At 47.2% G+C, this 20,588-nt stretch overlaps 1 pseudogene across 1 annotated transcript in view; it reads right to left on the minus strand.

Annotated features, from left to right (window-relative positions):
- Positions 1-20,588, minus strand: part of LOC311147255 (ephrin type-B receptor 1-like) — a 308,651-nt pseudogene that overhangs the window by 57,817 nt on the left and 230,246 nt on the right. Inside the window, exon 7 of the transcript in view lies at positions 5,812-5,974. The product of the transcript in view is annotated as an ephrin type-B receptor 1-like (transcript). The remainder of the gene's footprint in view (positions 1-5,811; positions 5,975-20,588) is intronic.

A 20,588-nucleotide genomic window follows, 5' to 3' on the forward strand; every position in this document is an offset into this window, starting at 1 on the left:
GGGGAGGACAAGGGAGGCAGGCACTATGGAGGGTGAGGGACATAGGGGTTGAAGGAGGAACGGATAGTTGGGAGAGGGACATAGGATGGGGGAGGCAGGGAGGGAGGGTGAGGAGGGGGTGATGGACAAAGTGGATGGGGGAGTCAGGGAGGGAGGGTGAGGGACATTGGATGGGGAAGGCAGGGAGAGGGTGTGAGAAGAGGGTGATGGACATATGGGATGGAGGAGGCAGGGAGGGAGGGTGAGGAGGGGGTGGGTGAGGGACATAGGGGATGGGGGAGGGAGGGGGTAGGGTGTGATGGGTCCCTCTGTTCCTCCTTCACCGGGTGCTAATTGTCTCCATAAATGTCGTGCTGTGGCAGCAAGCCAGAGGATGTACCGTCAGCTGGTCCTCATGCTGTCTGGTGTGTGTGGTGCGTGTGTGCGTGTGTATGTGCGTGCGTTGGGTTAATACTAATCAGAGCGTGAGGAAGAGGGAGGAGAGGGCTATGCTGCTACATCTGGACTACACAGGTAACTACAGATGATGGTGATCATCATAATCATCATCATCATCATCACTGTAACTGTATAACAGCACAGGTTGTATATACAGTGAGGGAAAAAAGTATTTGATCCCCTGCTGATTTTGTACATTTGCCCACTGACAAAGACATGATCAGTCTATAATTTTAATGGTAGGTTTATTTGAACAGTGAGAGACAGAATAACAACAAATAATCCAGAAAAACGCATGTCAAAAATGTTATAAATTGATTGCATTTTAATGAGGGAAATAAGTATTTGACCCCTCTGCAAAACATGACTTAGTACTTGGTGGCAAAACCCTTGTTGGCAATCACAGAGGTCAGACGTTTCTTGTAGTTCGCCACCAGGTTTGCACACATCTCAGGAGGGATTTTGTCCCACTCCTCTTTGCAGATCTTCTCCAAGTCATTAAGGTTTCGAGGCTGACGTTTAGCAACTCAAACCTTCAGCTCCCTCCACAGATTTTCTATGGGATTAAGGTCTGGAGACTAGCTAGGCCACTCTAGGACCTTAATGTTCTTCTTCTTGAGCCACTCCTTTGTTGCCTTGGCTGTTCGTTTTGGGTCATTGTCATGCTGGAATACCCATCCACGACCCATTTTCAATGCCCTGGCTGAGGGAAGGAGGTTCTCACCCAAGATTTGACGGTACATGGCCCCGTCCATCGTCCCTTTGATGCGGTGAAGTTGTCCTGCCCCCTTAGCAGAAAAACACCCCCAAAGCATAATGTTTCCACCTCCATGTTTGACGGTGGGGATGGTGTTCATGGGGTGATAGGCAGCATTCCTCCTCCTCCAAACACGGCGAGTTGAGTTGATGCCAAAGAGCTCGATTTTGGTCTCATCTGACCACAACACTTTCACCCAGTTCTCCTCTGAATCATTCAGATGTTCATTGGAAAACTTCAGACGGCCCTGTATATGGGCTTTCTTGAGCAGGGGAACCTTGCGGGCGCTGCAGGATTTCAGTCCTTCACGGCGTAGTGTGTTACCAATTGTTTTCTTGGTGACTATGGTCCCAGCTTCCTTGAGATCATTGACAAGATCCTCCCGTGTAGTTCTGGGCTGATTCCTCACCGTTCTCATGATCATTGCAACTCCACGAGGTGAGATCTTGCATGGAGCCCCAGGCCGAGGGAGATTGACAGTTATTTTGTGTTTCTTCCATTTGCGAATAATCTCACCAACTGTTGTCACCTTCTCACCAAGCTGCTTGGCGATGTTCTTGTAGCCCATTCCAGCCTTGTGTAGGTCTACAATCTTGTCCCTGACATCCTTGGAGAGCTCTTTGGTCTTGGCCATGGTGGAGAGTTTGGAATCTGATTGATTGATTGCTTCTGTGGACAGGTGTCTTTTATACAGGTAACAAGCTGAGATTAGGAGCACTCCCTTTAAGAGTGTGCTCCTAATCTCAGCTCGTTACCTGTATAAAAGACACCTGGGAGCCAGAAATCTTTCTGATTGAGAGGGGGTCAAATACTTATTTCCCTCATTAAAATGCAAATCAATTTATAACATTCTCTCACTGTTCAAATAAACCTACCATTAAAATTATAGACTGATCATTTCTTTGTTAGTGGGCAAACGTACAAAATCAGCAGGGGATCAAATACTTTTTTCCCTCACTGTATAACTGATAATCACCTTGATGATACAATGGCCTCCTAGACCACAGCCCTGCCTCCCATGCAGCATGATGTGTGTCAAACTGCCAGGTAGACAGGTATATTATAGTGTGTCAGACTACTAGCTGTGCTCCAACAGATTAGAACAACACCTGTGCTCTGGACTATCTGACATGGCTGATGGAGCGATGTGTGGAGGGGTGGAGGGAAGGAGGGATAGAGGAAAGGAAGGATGGAGGGGTGGGGGATAGAGAGAAGGACGATTAGGGGGAGGTGTGGTATTTGTGATGTCAAGTAGAGATTTGCTCTTAGATGCGGATCATGGATAAGAAGGTCAGTTTAGTGTTTAATCCCCCAATAGTCAGGGTTAGGGCTGTGTAGGTCATGACATTTTTGTCAGATAGTAATTGTCATGCAAATGATTGCCGGTCTCACAGCAATTGACCGGTCATTAACATAAACATGCTTAGGGCGCCTTTGGAACATCAACATTTTCAAAAGTTGAATAAGTCCATTTAATATAGCCTTCATCCATAATTTATTTAGTTGTGATAGGCCTATAAAACCTGGGAATGTCTTCGAAATCAAAACATAAGGGTTGCATGATGAGACTCTACAGTCGTGGTCAAAGGTTTTGAGAATGACACAAGTATTGGTCTTCACAAAGTTCACTGCTTCAGTGTTATGAGATATCTTTGTCAGATGTTACTATGGTATACTGAAGTATAATTACAAGCATTCCATAAGTGTCAAAGGCTTTTATTGACAATGACATTAAGTTTATGCAGAGTCAATATTTGCAGTGTTGATCCTTCTTTTTCAAGACCTCTGCAATCCGCCCTGGCATGCTGTCAATTTACTTCTGGGCCACATCCTGACTGATGGCAGCCCATTCTTGCATAATCAATGCTTGGAGTTTGTCAGAATTTGTGGGTTTTTGTTTGTCCACCCGCCTCTTGAGGATCGACCACAAATTCTCAATGGGATTAAGGTCTGGGGAGTTTCCTGGCCATGGACCCAAAATGTTGATGTTTTGTTCCCAGAGCCACTTAGTTATCACTTTTGCCTTATGGCAATGCGCTCCATCATCCTGGAAAAGGCATTGGTCGTCACCAAACTGTTCTTGGATGGTTGGGAGAAGTTGCTCTCGGAGGATGTGTTGGTACCATTCTTTATTCATGGCTGTGTTCTTAGGCAAAATTGTGAGTGAGCCCACTCCCTTGGCTGAGAAGCAACCCCACACATGAATGGTCTCAGGATGCTTTACTGTTGGCATGAGACAGGACTGATGGTAGCGCTCACCTTGTCTTCTCCGGACAAGGTGTTTTCCGGATGCCCCAAACAATCGGAAAGGGGATTCATCAGAGAAAATGACTTTACCCCAGTCCTCAGCAGTCCAATCCCTGTACCTTTTGCAGAATATCAGTCTGTCCCTGATGTTTTTCCTGGAGAGAAGAGGCTTCTTTGCTGCCCTTCTTGACACCAGGCCATCCTCCAAAAGTCTTCGCCTCACAGTGCGTGCAGATGCACTCACACCTGCCTGCTGCCATTCCTGAGCAAGCTCTGCAATGGTGGTGCCCCGATCCCACAGCTGAATCAACTTTAGGAGACGGTCCTGGCGCTTGCTGGACTTTCTTGGGTGCCCTGATGCCTTCTTCACAACAATTGAACCTCTCTCCTTGAAGTTCTTGATGATCCGATAAATGGTTGATTTAGGTGCAATCTTACTAGCAGCAATATCCTTGCCTGTGAAGCCCTTTTTGTGCAAAGCAATGATGACGGCACGTCTTTCCTTGCAGGTAACCATGGTTAACAGAGGAAGAACAATGATTTCAAGCACCACCCTCCTTTTAAAGCTTCCAGTCTGTTATTCTAACTCACTCAGCATGACAGAGTGATCTCCAGCCTTGTCCTCATCAACACTCTCACCTGTGTTAACGAGAGAATCACTGACATGATGGCAGCTGGTCCTTTTGTGGCAGGGCTGAAATGCAGTGGAAATGTTTTTTGGGGATTAAGTTCATTTTCATGGCAAAGAGGGACTTTGCAATTAATTGCAATGCATCTGATCACTCTTCATGACATTCTGGAATATATGCAAATTGCCATCATCAAAACTGAGGCAGCAGACTTTGTGAAAATTAGTATTTGTGTCATTCTCAAAACTTTTGACCACGACTGTATACTGATGATTTGGAAAAAGTTGCAAAAAAAGGCATGCGCTCTGATCCTTGCACTTCCAGCAGAAAGAGAGAGACAATTGCATTGTTGCTATGCTTGTCTAGGAAGAAAGTTGGGGGATATCTAATCAATGGAAGATGGAATTAAAATAACAGAATTAAAAGTGAAATGAGAAAGAAAGGCTACAACAACCAAAAGTCAACAGGTAGGCTGCTGTAGGACTAGTTAGCTAGCTTCTCTCGGTTTGATGCAGTCAAGATGGGTACTATGTAATCGGAATGGGATGATAAATAACTAACAAGAAGTTAGTCTAGCGCGTGATAACAGTGGTTGCGATCTCTCCCTCTGGTGCTCTGAGCCTCCCTTGTCTCACATATTCACACACCGAACATAGTCCGCTCCCTAATATCCTACAGCTGCTCGCTCTTTGCCTCTCTCTCTCTCTCTTTATCCATGGCTCCGGTTTAATAAAGTAGACAAAACAATTGGCTTTTCTGCTGCTTCCTTCACTCGGATCGGATCAGTTGTCCTTTCAGAACAGGTTAAAAAAATGTATGCATATTGGAGCCGGGGCTTTCCCGTGTCCATTTCGGAACGGGAACTCTAACTCCCATCACTATTTGTCCTCATCATTCAGATTATTCAAATTCAATCATGAGGTGTTTAGAGAGTGAATAGAGGGCGCTTAGCAAGTTTGGTAAACTACCCATCAATGCCATTCATTTGCGCTGTTTTGGATTGGGATTACCGTGACCAACAGTCCTAGGGAATTTGACTGTGGTCATGACTCGTGACTGCCGGTGTGGTGGTAATACGGTCATCACAACAGCCCTAGTTAGGGTTAGGATTTGGAGATGGTAAGCTGATCCTAGATCTGTGCCTCAAAGTGTAACTTCAACCGGAGTGTTGTAAATCATCTGACAGCATATTGCATAGGAAAGAAGACGTATGCTGTGTTTACGAAATACAGTACGCCCACGCACGAACACCTGGACCCACACTCACACACCAGTGTAGCAGGTGTTATGCCCCCCTGAACAATCCAACCCACAGTGGCAAATAATTAATCACATCAGCCACTAATCACAGCTAAGCATTCGGTGATAGCTGCTCAGCAACAGACGGGCTCAATGAAGAACCAATTAGCTAAGCAGTTTGGATCAAGCACAGTCAGTTACACACAAGAAGAGACGCTCAAAACCACCATTCTCAACTCTCATTTAGACACAAAATCTCATACATTATGAAACATTCACAAACATATTTTTGACAGTGATCCACAATCTCCACTATCACGTTCACAATCCCTCTAACGTCCTGGTCTCTATCCTCTCTCTCTCTATCTCTCTCTCTCTCTCTCTCTCTCTCTCTTTCAAACACACACACAAACTAACACACACAGCTCCCCACCACCATCCCCCACCATCTCTCCTCTCCTCGCCTCCCCTCCTCCCCTTGGCTTACTGCGTGGTCCTTACCATCTGTGAGGGTTTGGAAGCACATCTTGCCGCTGTATTTGCCAAAGCCAGCCACGGTCCTGGCCCGCACCTGCACGACGTAGACTGTGCCCGCCCGGAGGCCCTCCACGCGGGCTGTGTTGGTCTCGCTGTGAACCATGGTGGAGTTCATCTCTGCATGGTCCTGGAGGAGGACAGGGGAGAGAGAGAGATACCAGATTAATGTTGCAGAAAGATAGAGTAGATCATGTGTATAATCCAGGACGGGACATAATGAAGCAGAAACAGAGCGGAAGAGACAAGGGGCCGTATGTCTCGCAGGTTAGCGTTTTTCGTCATGATTCTTGTTCTGGAGGCAGCTCTACAGAGTGGTCACTAGCTGGCACAGCCACAAAGTCATAACATCTCATTTTAAACCTAACCCCAACCTTAACTCTAACCTTAACCACACTGCTAGCTCTAATGCCTAACCCTAACATTCAATTAAGACCAAAAACCACATTTTTGTTTTCATGAATTTGTACAATATAGCCAATTTTGACTTTGCAGCTGGCCTATCTAAGGGGAAATCACTCAGTTCTTCCTCCAGGACAAGACTCATGACAATAAACGTCAACCTGCGTATGTCTAAAGCGGTCGTTTCTTTAACCATGAAATCTGGGTCGTATGTACTGTATCAACCTTCTCAGAGTATGAGTGCTGATATAAAATCAGTCTTGCCTTCTAGATTTATGTCATTTAGCAGACGCTCTTATCCAGAGCGACTTACAGGAGCAATTAGGGTTAATTGCCTTGCTCAAGGGCACATTGACAGATTTTTCACCTAGTCAGCTCAGGGATTAGAACCAGCGACCTTTCGGTTACTGGCATAATGCTCTTAACCACTAAGCTACCTGCCACCCCAGAATGAACGCATCAGTTTGGACATCTTCTGCACTTTATTGATAGCTGGAACATGTTCAAAGATTCTCCGAATATAATACAATCAAAGGATTGCATTATAATACCAATGTATTCTTTTCATATCTGACAGGCTTATAGCAACTGAAATAGACTATTCACCACCCGCTCACCATTCATTCTGGCTAGATCTAAACATACAGGTGGAAAATTAGGCCTACACATTATACTTTACCATATACTTGTCATGCACTGCGCTTTTCTGCTGCGACCCAAACATTGTTGGTCTCCCGAGTGGCGCAGTGGTCTAAGGCACTGCATCGCAGTGCTAGCTGTGCCACTAGAGATCCTGGTTCGAATCCAGGCTCTGTCGTAGCCGGCTGTGACCGGGAGACCAATGGGGCGGGGCACAATTGGCCCAGCGTCGTCTAGGGTAGGGGAGGGAATGGCCGGCAGGGATGTAGCTCAGTTGGTAGAGCATGGCGTTTGCAACGCCAGGGTTGTGGGTTCGATTCCCACGGGGGTATAAAAATAATAATGTAAGTCGCTCTGGATAAGAGCGTCTGCTAAATGACGTAATTTTAGTGTTATTATTTTGTATGTATTGTATCTTTTAACATTGTGTTATATTTAAATTATTGTGCTACTTTAGGATTTTACTATTTGATAATAATCTATGATTGAAAATTGCTGTACAATTTAGTCTATGAATGCGAGAAACCAATAAAATCTACTACTACTACTACTACTATGTCACGCCCTGATCTAGAGAACTCTTGTTGGTTGGGTCAGGGTGTGAGTTTCTGTTGAGATCTATGTTATTGTATTTCTATGTTGTAGATCTAGGCTGATATTTCTATGTTTGGCCGGGTGTGATTCCCAATCAGAGGCAGCTGTCGCTCGTTGTCTCTGATTGGGGATCATACTTAGGTAGCCTGGTTGCCTACCTTAGTTGTGGGATCTTGTTTGTGTTCCTGTTAGGGTTGTTGTGTGTATAGGCCATAGGACTTCACGTTTTCGTTGTTTTGTTATTTTGTTATTTTGTCAAGTGTTTATTGGTCTTAATAAACATGTACGCATATCACGCTGCACCTTGGTCTGACCCGTCTCTCAACGACCGTGACATACTACTACTACTACTACTACTACTACTACTACATGGGTTTCTGACCATGTTCTGAGAAAGACTAATCTACATATTTCAGGTGATCTCCGTATAAAACAATTATTTGGTATTATGTTTACTTTGCAATTCAACCACTCAATTCAAGGTGTAAAATGAGATCAGTTATGCCTCTCATAAAGATGGCTGTCCGTAGTCTGATTGGGTAGTGACAATATGGAAGAAAAACACATGGTTTTACTTCACAGACAAATATTATTCTCTACATGACTGTCTTCAGAAACTCTCCATAGACAACCAAAGATAATTTATCCATCTGGTTTGATTCAATTTTTTTCCTTTCAGAGTTCTCGATAAAAATAAAAAGACAAGTGGTGCCAAGAATTGCAAGACAACGTATTTCCAGATTCATAGTTAAGTTAATATATTAATATGTTAATTGAGTGCATTCGAAAAGTATTCAGATCACAATGAATTAGATTAAATGGACAGGGGGGGACTTGATCCTAGATCAGAACTAGGAGATCTGAGATGCTTTATACATACGGACCCAGATTAGCAGTTTAAAGAAACCGTTGTATTATCAAGGAGGTATAGGAATAATATGTCCAAAACCCTTTGGGAGATCTTTCATTATCATGTGTCTCCCCTATGCTGCGGCAGTATTCAGCAACCAACAGTGAGTAACGTTGGCTGCCTTTGCCACAACAGAGGTGACACTGGCATTCTATTAGATATTTTTTTGTTTAGCCGACACTCTTATCCACAGTGACTAACAGGGCATGAGAGGAGAGAAAGGATCCCACTGGTCACAGACATCAATTCAACGTCTATTCCACATTGTTTCAAGGTCATTTCAATGAAATGACGTGGAAACAACGTTGATTCAACCAGTGTGTGCCCAGTGAGATAGAAAGGATTGATATTCCGAAAAGCCATTACTTTGCTAGTTAGAGCAATAAAAAGCAGAACAGTTGATAGAGGGAGCCTATGTGTTGTGTAACAGCCTCCTCGACCATAGAAACCTGAAAAGTTCAGATGAGTCATATGCAATTTGGATGCAGTAATAGGCCTATTCAACACAATGGCACCAAAGTGTTCTCTAGCTGTTGTTGTTCTCTTTCTATGAGAGAACGGTCACTTTGTAATCCCCTTGTCCTTGACAGGCTTATGTAACTGTTAGGACCACAGATGGAAACTTTAATGCTGGGGTTGAATGGCAGTATGTATTGTTAAAGAGCCACTGAACACGCCAAATGGCACGTGTGTTTTTCTGTTGCTCATTAGAAAAACGAGATTTCAGTCTTGGAGGTGTGTTTCCTGACCGAATCCATTTGGTTAATGATGTTTGTCCCCCATGAGACACTGTAGACTCAGAAGCATATTTCACTTCCTCAAAATCCCCAGAATGAATCTAAGATAACTCAAGAAATGTATAATTCATTTTGACGTTTTTGCCAAGGATGTTTTAGTTGCGCAATTTTACATCTAACTACGGTGCCTGGTGCAGTATTTCTCATGTCAAATGTGTGACGTGTTGTCTTATGTAAACAGGCGGAGCTGCTGAGCAGGTCTGTCTCACTTTCTATGCTATTGGATAGATAGCAATCTCCACAGCTGTTCACCCCATGTTAGTGGGCAAATGGACATTGTCAAATCAAAACCCAACCTTCACTTACCCGTTGTGACGCATAGATGTTCCAAACTCCATTTTAGAAGAGACTAACTTTATGAACAAAATTATCCTTCTAGTCAATTTTGAGACTAGAATAAAGGTTTCTGACTCATATCGATGCCACACAGGCTGTTTTGAAAGTGATTCAATGCCTTTTAAAGTTAGTTGCTCTTTAAACGGAGTGCAGTGTATTTATTGCACACTCACATACACACACACGCACGCATGCACACACAGACACGTACACACAGACGCACCCACACACACACTACCCCTCTCCCCACCCATATACACACAGACACATATATTAATGAATTAAGGCCCATTTGTCTGTGAGTCACATTGTAATATTGTTCCTGCAGTATTTAATGCTGGCCTTAGAAGCATTTAGAGAGAGAGAGTTTAATTAGTAAAGGAAGTTGTTCTGTGGTGTCTAAAGTGGCACACTGCTAATTATGACAGAGGACCATTTCCAGCTACAGGATGTGTTTTGTTTTCACAGAATGGAACAAAGCAACGCTTCCAAGTTCCTTTTGCAGAGAATTGTTTCATGTGCCATTTTCTTGTTCTGTTCTGTTTTGTTTGGGTATTTCAGAGTGGGAGTTCAAAGGATTAAACACATGTATGGTCAAAGCTGTATAACTAAATCCAATAAGACTTTATAGACCTTGAAAGTCTAACAGTCTGTGTGCTTGCAGGCGTGTGTGTGTGTGTATGCCTGCCTGTGTACTGGCGTGTCTGTGTGCTGTGTTTGTGTGTGTCCTGTCTGTGTAGGTGTGTAGGCCCAGTGTCCACCACCTTAAATGAACCAGCCTGGCCCAGCCTGCTAGTGCTAGAAGGCTTTGGTCCTGAAGTTCTGCCTGGGGCAGTATCTGCTATGGGGATAGGAGGGGGTAACTGTAATTAGCTAGTACCTACACTACACTACATCCACCACTGCAGGCAGCTGATATACAGCTCTAAAAGTATTGGGACAGTGACACATTTGTTGTTGTTTTGTCTCTGTACACCAGCACTTTGGAATTTAAATGATATGATGACCATGAGGTTAAAGACTGTCAGCTTTAATTTGAGGGTATTTTCATCCGTATCGGGTGAACCATTTAGAAATTACAGCACTTTTGGTACATAGTCCCCCCATTTTAGGGGACCAAAAGTATTGGGACAAATTCACTTATATGTGTATTAAAGTTTAGTATTTGGTCTCATATTCCTAGAACGTAATAATTACATGTGCGTGTGACTCTACAAACTTGTTGGATGCGTTTGCTGTTTGTTTTGGTTGTGTTTCAGATTATTTTGTGCCCAATAGAAATTAATGGTAAATAATGTATTGAGCCATTTTGGAGTAACTTTTATTGTAAATAAGAATAGAATATGTTTCTAAATACTTCTACATTAATGTTGATGCTACCATGATTACGGATAAACCTGAATGAATCGTGAATAATGATGAGTGAGAAAGTTACAGATGCACAAATATCATACCCCCAAGACATGCTAACCCTCTCACCTTTACTATAACAGGGGAGGTTAGGATTTTTGGGGGGGTTATGATATTTATGCCTCTGTAACTTTGACTGCAGTTTCTCAGCTATGCAATTACTGAAGAGACTACTATTCCTCATCATGGAACACAATCTATAAACATTTGCATATAAACTTTAATGAGATATAGGAAAGAGGAGGATGAAAAAAGGAGAGGAGAGCAACAGGAACAACAGAAAAGAGAAGAGAACAGAATAGAGGCAGAGGCCCATATCCGGCCCACACCGACATCATTACCCAATCAGATCAGGGTAATTAGATCACGGAGGAAGTTCCATCATTGGTCAGATGAGGTAAACACTACTATGAAATTTGGCCCACACATAACGATCTCTCCAAACACATTAGGCTTTATTGGACACTCACTCCTGTGATGAAGAGGAATGTTAGCTCGTCCGCTAATAGGAAAATGCTACGCCTCTCAAAGTTTAATCTCATAACAGGATATTAGTGTGCGTTATATGTGTTATAGCATTGGATAATTAGATTTGGGGTATTTAAATGTTTACTGGTAATGTACCATGAAGGCGAATAGTCAAATACATTTCTAGCCCCAACCCTAATGTGCCTGCAATGCCTACTACTATACCCACACCATGTGAAAGTGATATTGCACTCCTATTGTGGCGTAATCTAATTTGATACATGTCCAAACATAGACAACTCATGGAAAGGGAAGCCAGGCAACCACAGAGTATTGGGACCTCACTTTCATTTTCATCAGCCAATGGATGGTTGAGCATTGACCACCTGCGGTTAGGATTGGCCCATTCCTGCTGTCAGTCAAACAGGGTCTCCCAGGATCACACCCCCCTCTGCTTAATTCCGGGGGACAGGTGAGTGGGCAGATGGAAGATGGCCAATGGGGAACCATCTCTGGAGAGACAGCCAACAGGCAGTGGCCCTTTCACGTTGCCAGTCAACAGGCAGTGGCCCTTTCACGTTGCCAGTATTCATGCCCCTTGACTTATTCCACATTTTGCTGTATTACAGCCTGAATTCAGAATGGATTAATTATTTTTTTCTCTCACCCATCTACACACAATACCCCATAATGACAAAGTGAAAACATGTTTTTAGAAATGTAAATACAGAAATATCTAATTTAATGGCCTCCCGAGTGCTTGAGGCGTCACTACAGACCCAGCTTCGATCTCCGGCTGTGTAGCAGCCGGCCGCGACCAAGAGACCCAGCGGCGCACAATTGGCCCAGCATCATCCGGGTTACGGATGTGTCGGAGGAAACACTGTACCGCTGACACGGTCGCCAGTTGTACAGTGTTTCCTCCGACACAATGGTGCGGCTGGCTTCCGGGTTAAGCGAGCAGTGTGTCAAGAAACAGTGTGGAGGATTTCGGAGGAATTATGGGAGTAGCAGCGATGGGACAAGACTGTAACTACCAATTGGATATCACGAAATTGGGGAGAAAAAGTAAAAAAATACAATCTCATTTACATAAGTATTCACACCCCTGAGTCAATATATGTTAGAATCCCCTTTGGCAGCGATTACAGCTATGAGTCTCTAAGAGCTTAGCACACCTGGATTGTACAATATTTGCACATTATTCTCGTAAGAATTCTTCAAGCTCTGTCAGGTTGGTTGTTGATCATTGCTAGTTAGCCATTTTCAAGTCTTGCCATAGGTTTTCAAGACGATTTAATTCAAAACTCTACCTAGGCCACTCAGGAACATTCAATGTCATCTTTGTCAGCAACTCCAGTGTATATTTGGCCTTGTGTGATAGGTTATTGTCCTGCTGAAAGGTGAATGTGTCTGTTGGAAAGCAGACTGAACCAGGTTTTCCTCTAATCCCTAGTGCTTGCTGATGACAAGCATACCTGTCAGAGTGGTGTAGGTGGATGAGTAGGAATCAGGCGCAGGAAACCAGGAGGACTTCAACAGAACTTTACTAAAGTCCAAACACAAATATCAGTCGCCAACCCAACCGGGTGGCGCGAACAATTACGCACGAAAACACAGTGCGGAAACAACAAGAAAAGCGCACACAGTGCGAGCTCTCGAAAATACACAATAACGAGAGAACAAACTCTTAGAGGCAGGCTGACATCAACAATCACGCATAACACCTGACCCAAACACACAAAACTAAATAAGAGAACAATTAAGACACAAATAAGGGACAGGTGTTATGAACAGACAAAACCAAATGAACATGAAACATAGAACGGTGGCAGCTAGTACTCCGGAGACGACGACCGCCGAAGCCTGCCCGAACAAGGAAGAGGAGCAGCCTCGGCCGAAACCGTGACAGTACCCCCCCCTTGACGCGCGGCTCCAGCCGTGCGCCGACCCGGAGCTCGGGGACGACCCGGACGACGCGGAGCAGGGCGCGCAGGATGACCCCGATGGAAATCGGTCAGTAGGGACTGGTCTAATACGTCCCTCCTTGGCACCCAGCACCGCTCCTCCGGGCCGTACCCCTCCCACTCCACTAGATATTGAAGACCCCCCATCCGGCGTCTAGAATCCAGGATGGACCTCACGGTGTACGCCGGAGCCCCCTCGATGTCCAACGGGGGCGGAGGAGTCTCCTCAATCTCAAAGTCCTGGAGTGGACCAGCTACCACCGGCCTGAGGAGAGACACATGGAACGAGGGGTTAATATTTTTGTAATCAACAGGTAGTTCTAACCTATAACTCACCTCGTTCAATCTCCTCAGGACTTTAAATGGCCCCACAAACCGCCGACCCAGCTTCCGGCAGGGCAGGCGGAGGGGCAGGTTTCTGGTTGAGAGCCAGACTCGATCTCCAGGTGCGTACACTGGCCCCTCACTGCGGTGTAGGTCGGCGCTCGTCTTCTGTCGACGTATGGCACGCTGCAGATGGACGTGTGCAGCGTCCCACGTCTCCTCCGAGCGCCGCACCCACTCATCCACAGCGGGGGCCTCGATCTGGCTCTCATGCCATGGTGCCAGAACCGGCTGGTACCCTAACACACACTGAAAAGGGGTTAGTTGGGTGGAGGAGTGGCGAAGAGAGTTCTGTGCCATCTCGGCCCAGGGCACATATCTCGCCCACTCCTCCGGCCGGCCCTGACAGTATGACCTCAGAAACCTACCCACATCCTGGTTGACACGTTCAACCTGCCCATTACTCTCCGGGTGGTAACCCGAGGTAAGGCTTACCGAAACCCCCAACCGTTCCATAAATGCTCTCCACACTCTAGAGGTGAACTGGGGGCCTCGGTCAGACACTATATCCTCGGGTACCCCGTAATGCCGGAAGACATGGGTGAACAGAGCCTCTGCGGTCTGTAGGGCAGTGGGTAGACCCGGCATGGGAAGGAGACGACAGGCCTTAGAGAACCGATCCACAACGACCAGGATGGTAGTATTCCCCTGTGAGGGGGGAAGGTCGGTAACAAAATCCACCGAGAGGTGGGACCAGGGTCGTTGTGGAATAGGCAGGGGTTGTAACTTACCCCTGGGCAAATGTCTGGGCGCCTTACACTGGGCACACACCGAACAGGAGGAGACATAAATCCTCACATCCCTAGCTAACGTTGGCCACCAGTACTTCGTGCTAAGGCAGTGCACTGTCCGGCCGATACCCGGATGGCCAGAGGAGGGGGACGTATGAGCCCAACAAATGAGGCGATCGCGTACCTCGAGCGGAACGTACGTCCGACCCACAGGACACTGTGGAGGACTCGGGTCGGTGCGTAACGCCCGCTCGATCTCACCATCAACCTCCCACACCACCGGAGCAACCAGACAAGACTCCGGTAGTATGGGCGTGGACTCAACTGACCTCTCCTCTGCGTCATACCGCCGAGACAGAGCATCTGCCCTCCCGTTCTGGGACCCAGGGATGTATGTGATTTTAAACACAAACCGGGCTAGGAACATAGTCCAGCGAGCCTGGCGAGGATTCAGTCTCCTAGCTGCCCGGATGTACTCCAGGTTACGATGGTCAGTTAGAATGAGGAAAGGGTGTTGAGCCCCCTCGAGCCAATGCCGCCACACCTTTAGGGCCTGTACCACGGCTAACAGCTCCCTGTCTCCTACGTCATAATTCCGCTCCGCCGGACTGAGCTTCTTTGAGTAAAACGCACAGGGACGGAGTTTAGGTGGAGTGCCAGAACGCTGGGAAAGAACGGCCCCTATCCCGGCCTCTGACGCGTCCACCTCTACTTGGAACGGTAAAGAGGGATCCGGATGCGCCAACACCGGCGCCGAGGTAAACAGGTCCTTCAGTCTCCCAAATGCCCTGTCCGCCTCAGCTGACCACCGCAAGCGCACCGGACCCCCCTTTAACAGAGACGTTATGGGAGCTGCCACCTGTCCAAAACCCCGGATAAACCTCCGGTAATAATTCGCAAAACCCAAGAACCGTTGCACCTCCTTCACAGTGGTTGGGGTCTGCCAATTACGCACAGCTGACACCCGGTCTACCTCCATCTTCACCCCTGACGCAGATAACTGGTAACCCAGAAAGGAGACCGACTTCTGGAAAAACAGACATTTCTCTGCCTTGACATATAGGTCATGCTCCAACAGCCTCCTCAATACTCGGCGCACCAGGGCTACATGCTCAGCACGGGTAGGACTATACACCAGAATGTCGTCGATGTACACAACTACTCCCTGTCCCTGCATGTCCCGGAAAATCTCATCGACGAAGGATTGGAAGACTGAGGGAGCATTCATCAACCCATATGGCATGACTAGATACTCGTAGTGTCCGGAAGTCGTGCTAAACGCTGTCTTCCATTCATCACCCTCTCGAATGCGCACCAAGTTATATGCGCTCCTAAGATCCAATTTTGTAAAGAACTGCGCACCGTGCAGTGACTCCGTCATAGTCGCAATCAGAGGAAGTGGATAGCTGTACTTCACTGTGATCTGATTGAGACCGCGGTAATCAATACACGGGCGCAGACCTCCATCCTTTTTCTTCACAAAAAAGAAACTTGAGGAAGCGGGTGAAACGGAGGCCCGTATGTATCCCTGTCTAAGAGACTCAGAGATGTATGTCTCCATAGCCTTTCTCTCCTCTTGAGACAAAGGATACACATGGCTCCGCGGGAGAGCTGCTCCTGACTGGAGATCTATCGCACAATCCCCCCGTCTATGAGGCGGCAGCTGCGCCGCCCTAGTCTTACTGAACGCTAATGCCAAATCCTCATACTCGGGGGGAATCTGCAGTGCTGGCATTAGATTCGGACTCTCCACCGAGGTCGCCCCTATGGAAACACCCAGACACCGCCCCTCACATTGAGCAGACCACCCTTTAAGAGCTTTCTCTCGCCACCTAATAATAGGGTCATGAGTCATCAACCAGGGAAGACCCAGCACTACCGGATACGCAGGAGAGTCAATCAGATAGAGCTGAATTCTCTCCTCATGACCCTCCTGCGCCATCATCTGAAGGGGTGCTGTGACTTCCCTAATCAACCCAGACCCTAACGGACGGCTATCTAGGGCATGGACGGGGAAAGGCTTATCCACTGGAAGGAGGGGAATCCCTAACTCTATACAGAACTGGCGATCTACAAAATTCCCAGCTGCGCCTGAATCTACCAGCGCCTTATGCTGGGAACGAGGTGCAACCTGTGGGAAACAAACAGGCAAGGTTAGGTGCACGACAGAAAGCTCTGGGTAAGCAGGGCGCCTACTCACCTGGGGGGACCCCCCAATGCGTGACCTGCCATCTCCCTCACTGGAGGACCCGCCCCAACACCTAGCCGCGGTGTGCCCTCCACGACCACAGTTGGTGCAAGGGCCGGGTCCCCTCGGGCTCCTCCTCCTCCGTTCCCTAGCGCCAGCACCTCCGAGCTCCATAGGGCTCGGCTCGGAGGTGCTGGAGAGTGGAATGGGCGAAACCCCCCTCCGGGACGCCCACGGGTGGCGAGCAGGGTATCCAGCCGGATGGCCATGTCGACCAGCTGGTCGAACGTCAACGACGTGTCCCTGCACGCCAACTCTCGCTGGACGTCCTCCCGGAGGCTGCAGCGGAAATGGTCGATATGGGCCCGCTCATTCCACCCTGCATCAGCCGCTAGGGTCCGAAACTCCAAGGCAAAGTCATGGGCGCTCCTCATCCCCTGTCGGAGGTAGAATAGACGTTCCCCCGCCGCCTTCCCCTCTGGTGGATGGTCGAACACAGCACGGAAGCGGCGGGAGAACTCCGCATAGTTCGTGGTAGCGGCGTCCATTCTCCTCCACTCGGCGTTGGCCCACTCCAACGCCTTGCCGGTGAGACAGGAGATGAGGGCTGAGACGCTCTCGTGTCCCGAGGGCGCCGGGTGTACGGTGGCGAGGTAGAGCTCCACCTGCAGCAGGAACCCTTGACACCCGGCAGTGGAGCCGTCGTACGCCCTCGGGAGCGAGAGCCGAATCCCACTAGGTTCCGGAGATGAGACAGGAGGGCTGACCGATGGGGCTGGTTCGGTTCGTGGAGGTGTGGGAACCCCGCTGGTCTCCCATCGGTGCAGCGTATTCATCACCCCCTCCAGGGCATGACAGACCTGGTTGATGCGGTCCTCCTGACCACGAAGACGTTCAGCCATCTCGGATGTCGGCGCGGTCGCTCCTGCTGATTCCATGGAAGTGATGCGTGATTCTGTCAGAGTGGTGTAGGTGGATGAGTAGGAATCAGGCGCAGGAAACCAGGAGGACTTCAACAGAACTTTACTAAAGTCCAAACACAAATATCAGTCGCCAACCCAACCGGGTGGCGCGAACAATTACGCACGAAAACACAGTGCGGAAACAACAAGAAAAGCGCACACAGTGCGAGCTCTCGAAAATACACAATAACGAGAGAACAAACTCTTAGAGGCAGGCTGACATCAACAATCACGCATAACACCTGAACAAACACACGAAACTAAATAAGAGAACAATTAAGACACAAATAAGGGACAGGTGTTATGAACAGACAAAACCAAATGAACATGAAACATAGAACGGTGGCAGCTAGTACTCCGGAGACGACGACCGCCGAAGCCTGCCCGAACAAGGAAGAGGAGCAGCCTCGGCCGAAACCGTGACAATACCCATAAAATGATGCAGCCACCAACATGCTTGAAAATATGAATAGTGGTGCTTGGTGATGTGTTGTGTTGGATTTGCCCCAAACATAACGCTTTGTATTCAGGACATAAAGTTCATTTCTTTGCTACGTTTTTTGCAGTTTTACTTTAGTGTCTTATTGCAAACAGGATTCTTGTTTTGGAAAATGTGTATTCTGTACAGGCTTCCTTCTTTTCCCTCTGTCAATTATGTTAGTATTGTGGAGTAACTACAATGTTGTTGATCCATCCACAGTTTTCTCCTATCACAGCCATTAAACTCTGTAACTGTTTTAAAGTCACCATTAGCCTCATGGTGAAATCCCTGAGCGGTTTCATTCCTCTCCGGCAACTGAGTTAGGAAGGATACCTGTATCTTTGTAGTGACTGGGTGTATTGATACACCATACAAAGTGTAATTCCTAACTTCACCATGCTCAAAGGGATATTCAATGTCTGCTTTTGTTATTTTTACCCATCTACCAATAGGTGCCCTTCTTTGCAAGACATTGGAAAACCTCCCTGGCCTTTGCTGTTGAATCTGTGTTTGAAATTCACTGTTAAACTGAGGAACCTTACTTGTATGTATGGGGTACAGAGATGAGGTAGTCTTCCAAAAATCATGTTAAACATGCAACTTATTATGTGACTTGTTAAGCATACAGTGGGGAAAAAAAGTATTTAGTCAGCCACCAATTGTGCAAGTTCTCCCACTTAAAAAGATGAGAGAGGCCTGTAATTTTCATCATAGGTACACGTCAACTATGACAGACAAAATGAGAAAAAAAAGTTACAAAGCCTACCATCAGTAACACACTACGCCGCCAGGGACTCAAATCCTGCAGTGCCAGACGTGTCCCCCTGCTTAAGCCAGTACATGTCCAGGCCCCGTCTGAAGTTTGCTAGAGTGCATTTGGATGATCCAGAAGAGGATTGGGAGAATGTCATATGGTCAGATGAAACCAAAATATAACTTTTTTGGTAAAAACTCAACTCGTCGTGTTTGGAGGACAAAGAATGCTGAGTTGCATCCAAAGAACACCATACCTACTGTGAAGCATGAGGGTGGAAACATCATGCTTTGGGGCTGTTTTTCTGCAAAGGGACCAGGACGACTGATCCGTGTAAAGGAAAGAATGAATGGGGCCATGTATCGTGAGATTTTGAGTGAAAACCTCCTTCCATCAGCAAGGGCATTGAAGATGAAACGTGGCTGGGTCTTTCAGCATGACAATGATCCCAAACTCACCGCCCGGGCAACGAAGGAGTGGCTTCGTAAGAAGCATTTCAAGGTCCTGGAGTGGCCTAGCCAGTCTCCAGATCTCAACCCCATAGAAAATCTTTGGAGGGAGTTGAAAGTCTGTGTTGCCCAGCGACAGCCCCAAAACATCACTGCTCTAGAGGAGATCTGCATGGAGGAATGGGCCAAAATACCAGCAACAGTGTGTGAAAACCTTGTGAAGACTTACAGAAAACGTTTGACCTGTGTCATTGCCAACAGAGGGTATTTAACAAAGTATTGAGAAACTTTTGTTATTGACCAAATACTTATTTTCCACCATAATTTGCAAATAAATTCATTAAAAATCCTACAATGTGATTTTCTGGAGAAAAAAAATCTCATTTTGTCTGTCATAGTTGACGTGTACCTATGATGAAAATTACAGGCCTCTCTCATCTTTTTAAGTGAGTGTCACGATCGTCAGGGAGAGACCAATGCACAGCGTGATGAACAAACATACTTTAATTAGTTAAAGTTTAAACAATACAAAACAAGAAACGACTCGTGAAGTCCACGGTATCAATGACCGAAACACGGAACAAAAACCCACAAACACAAAGGGAAAACATACAGTTTAAATATGGCTCCCAATCAGAGACAACCAGCCAACAGCTGACACTCGTTGCCTCTGATTGGGAGTCACTCAGGCCAACATAGAAATAGACAAACTAGAACCCCCAACATAGAAATATAACACATAGAATAAACACACCCTGGCTCAACAAATAGAGTCCCAGAGCCAGGGTGTGACAGTACCCCCCCCCCCCTAAAGGCGCGGACTGCGACCGCGCCTCAATAAGAGCAAAACAGGGGAGGGCTGGGTGGGCATACCTCCTCGGCGGCGGTTCTGGCTCCGGCCTTGCCCACCACCCTCCAATAAACCCCCCATAGCGCCCCTGGTCCGGTCTGGCCCCGCTGGCTGGAGCTGACCTGGACGTAGCAGGAGCGGCTAGCTTCAGCTCCGTTGTGGAGCAGTTGAGCGGTACCTGATTTGGCACCGATGACCCAGGCACGGGTTGTGCCGGACTGACGACGCGCACCCCTGGCTTGGTGCATGAGGCAGGAACTGACCGGACCGGGCTGACGATGCGCACCACTGGCTTGGTGCGTGGAGCAGCAACGGGCCGGACCGGGCTGACGATGCGCACCCCTAGCTTGGTGCGTGGAGCCGGAACGGGCCTCACCGGACTGACGACTCGCACCCCTGGCTTGGTGCGTGGAGCCGGAACG

The sequence above is a fragment of the Coregonus lavaretus genome, assembly GCF_964263955.1.
Source record: "Coregonus lavaretus genome assembly, chromosome: 19".
Classification (NCBI taxonomy): domain Eukaryota; kingdom Metazoa; phylum Chordata; class Actinopteri; order Salmoniformes; family Salmonidae; genus Coregonus; species Coregonus lavaretus.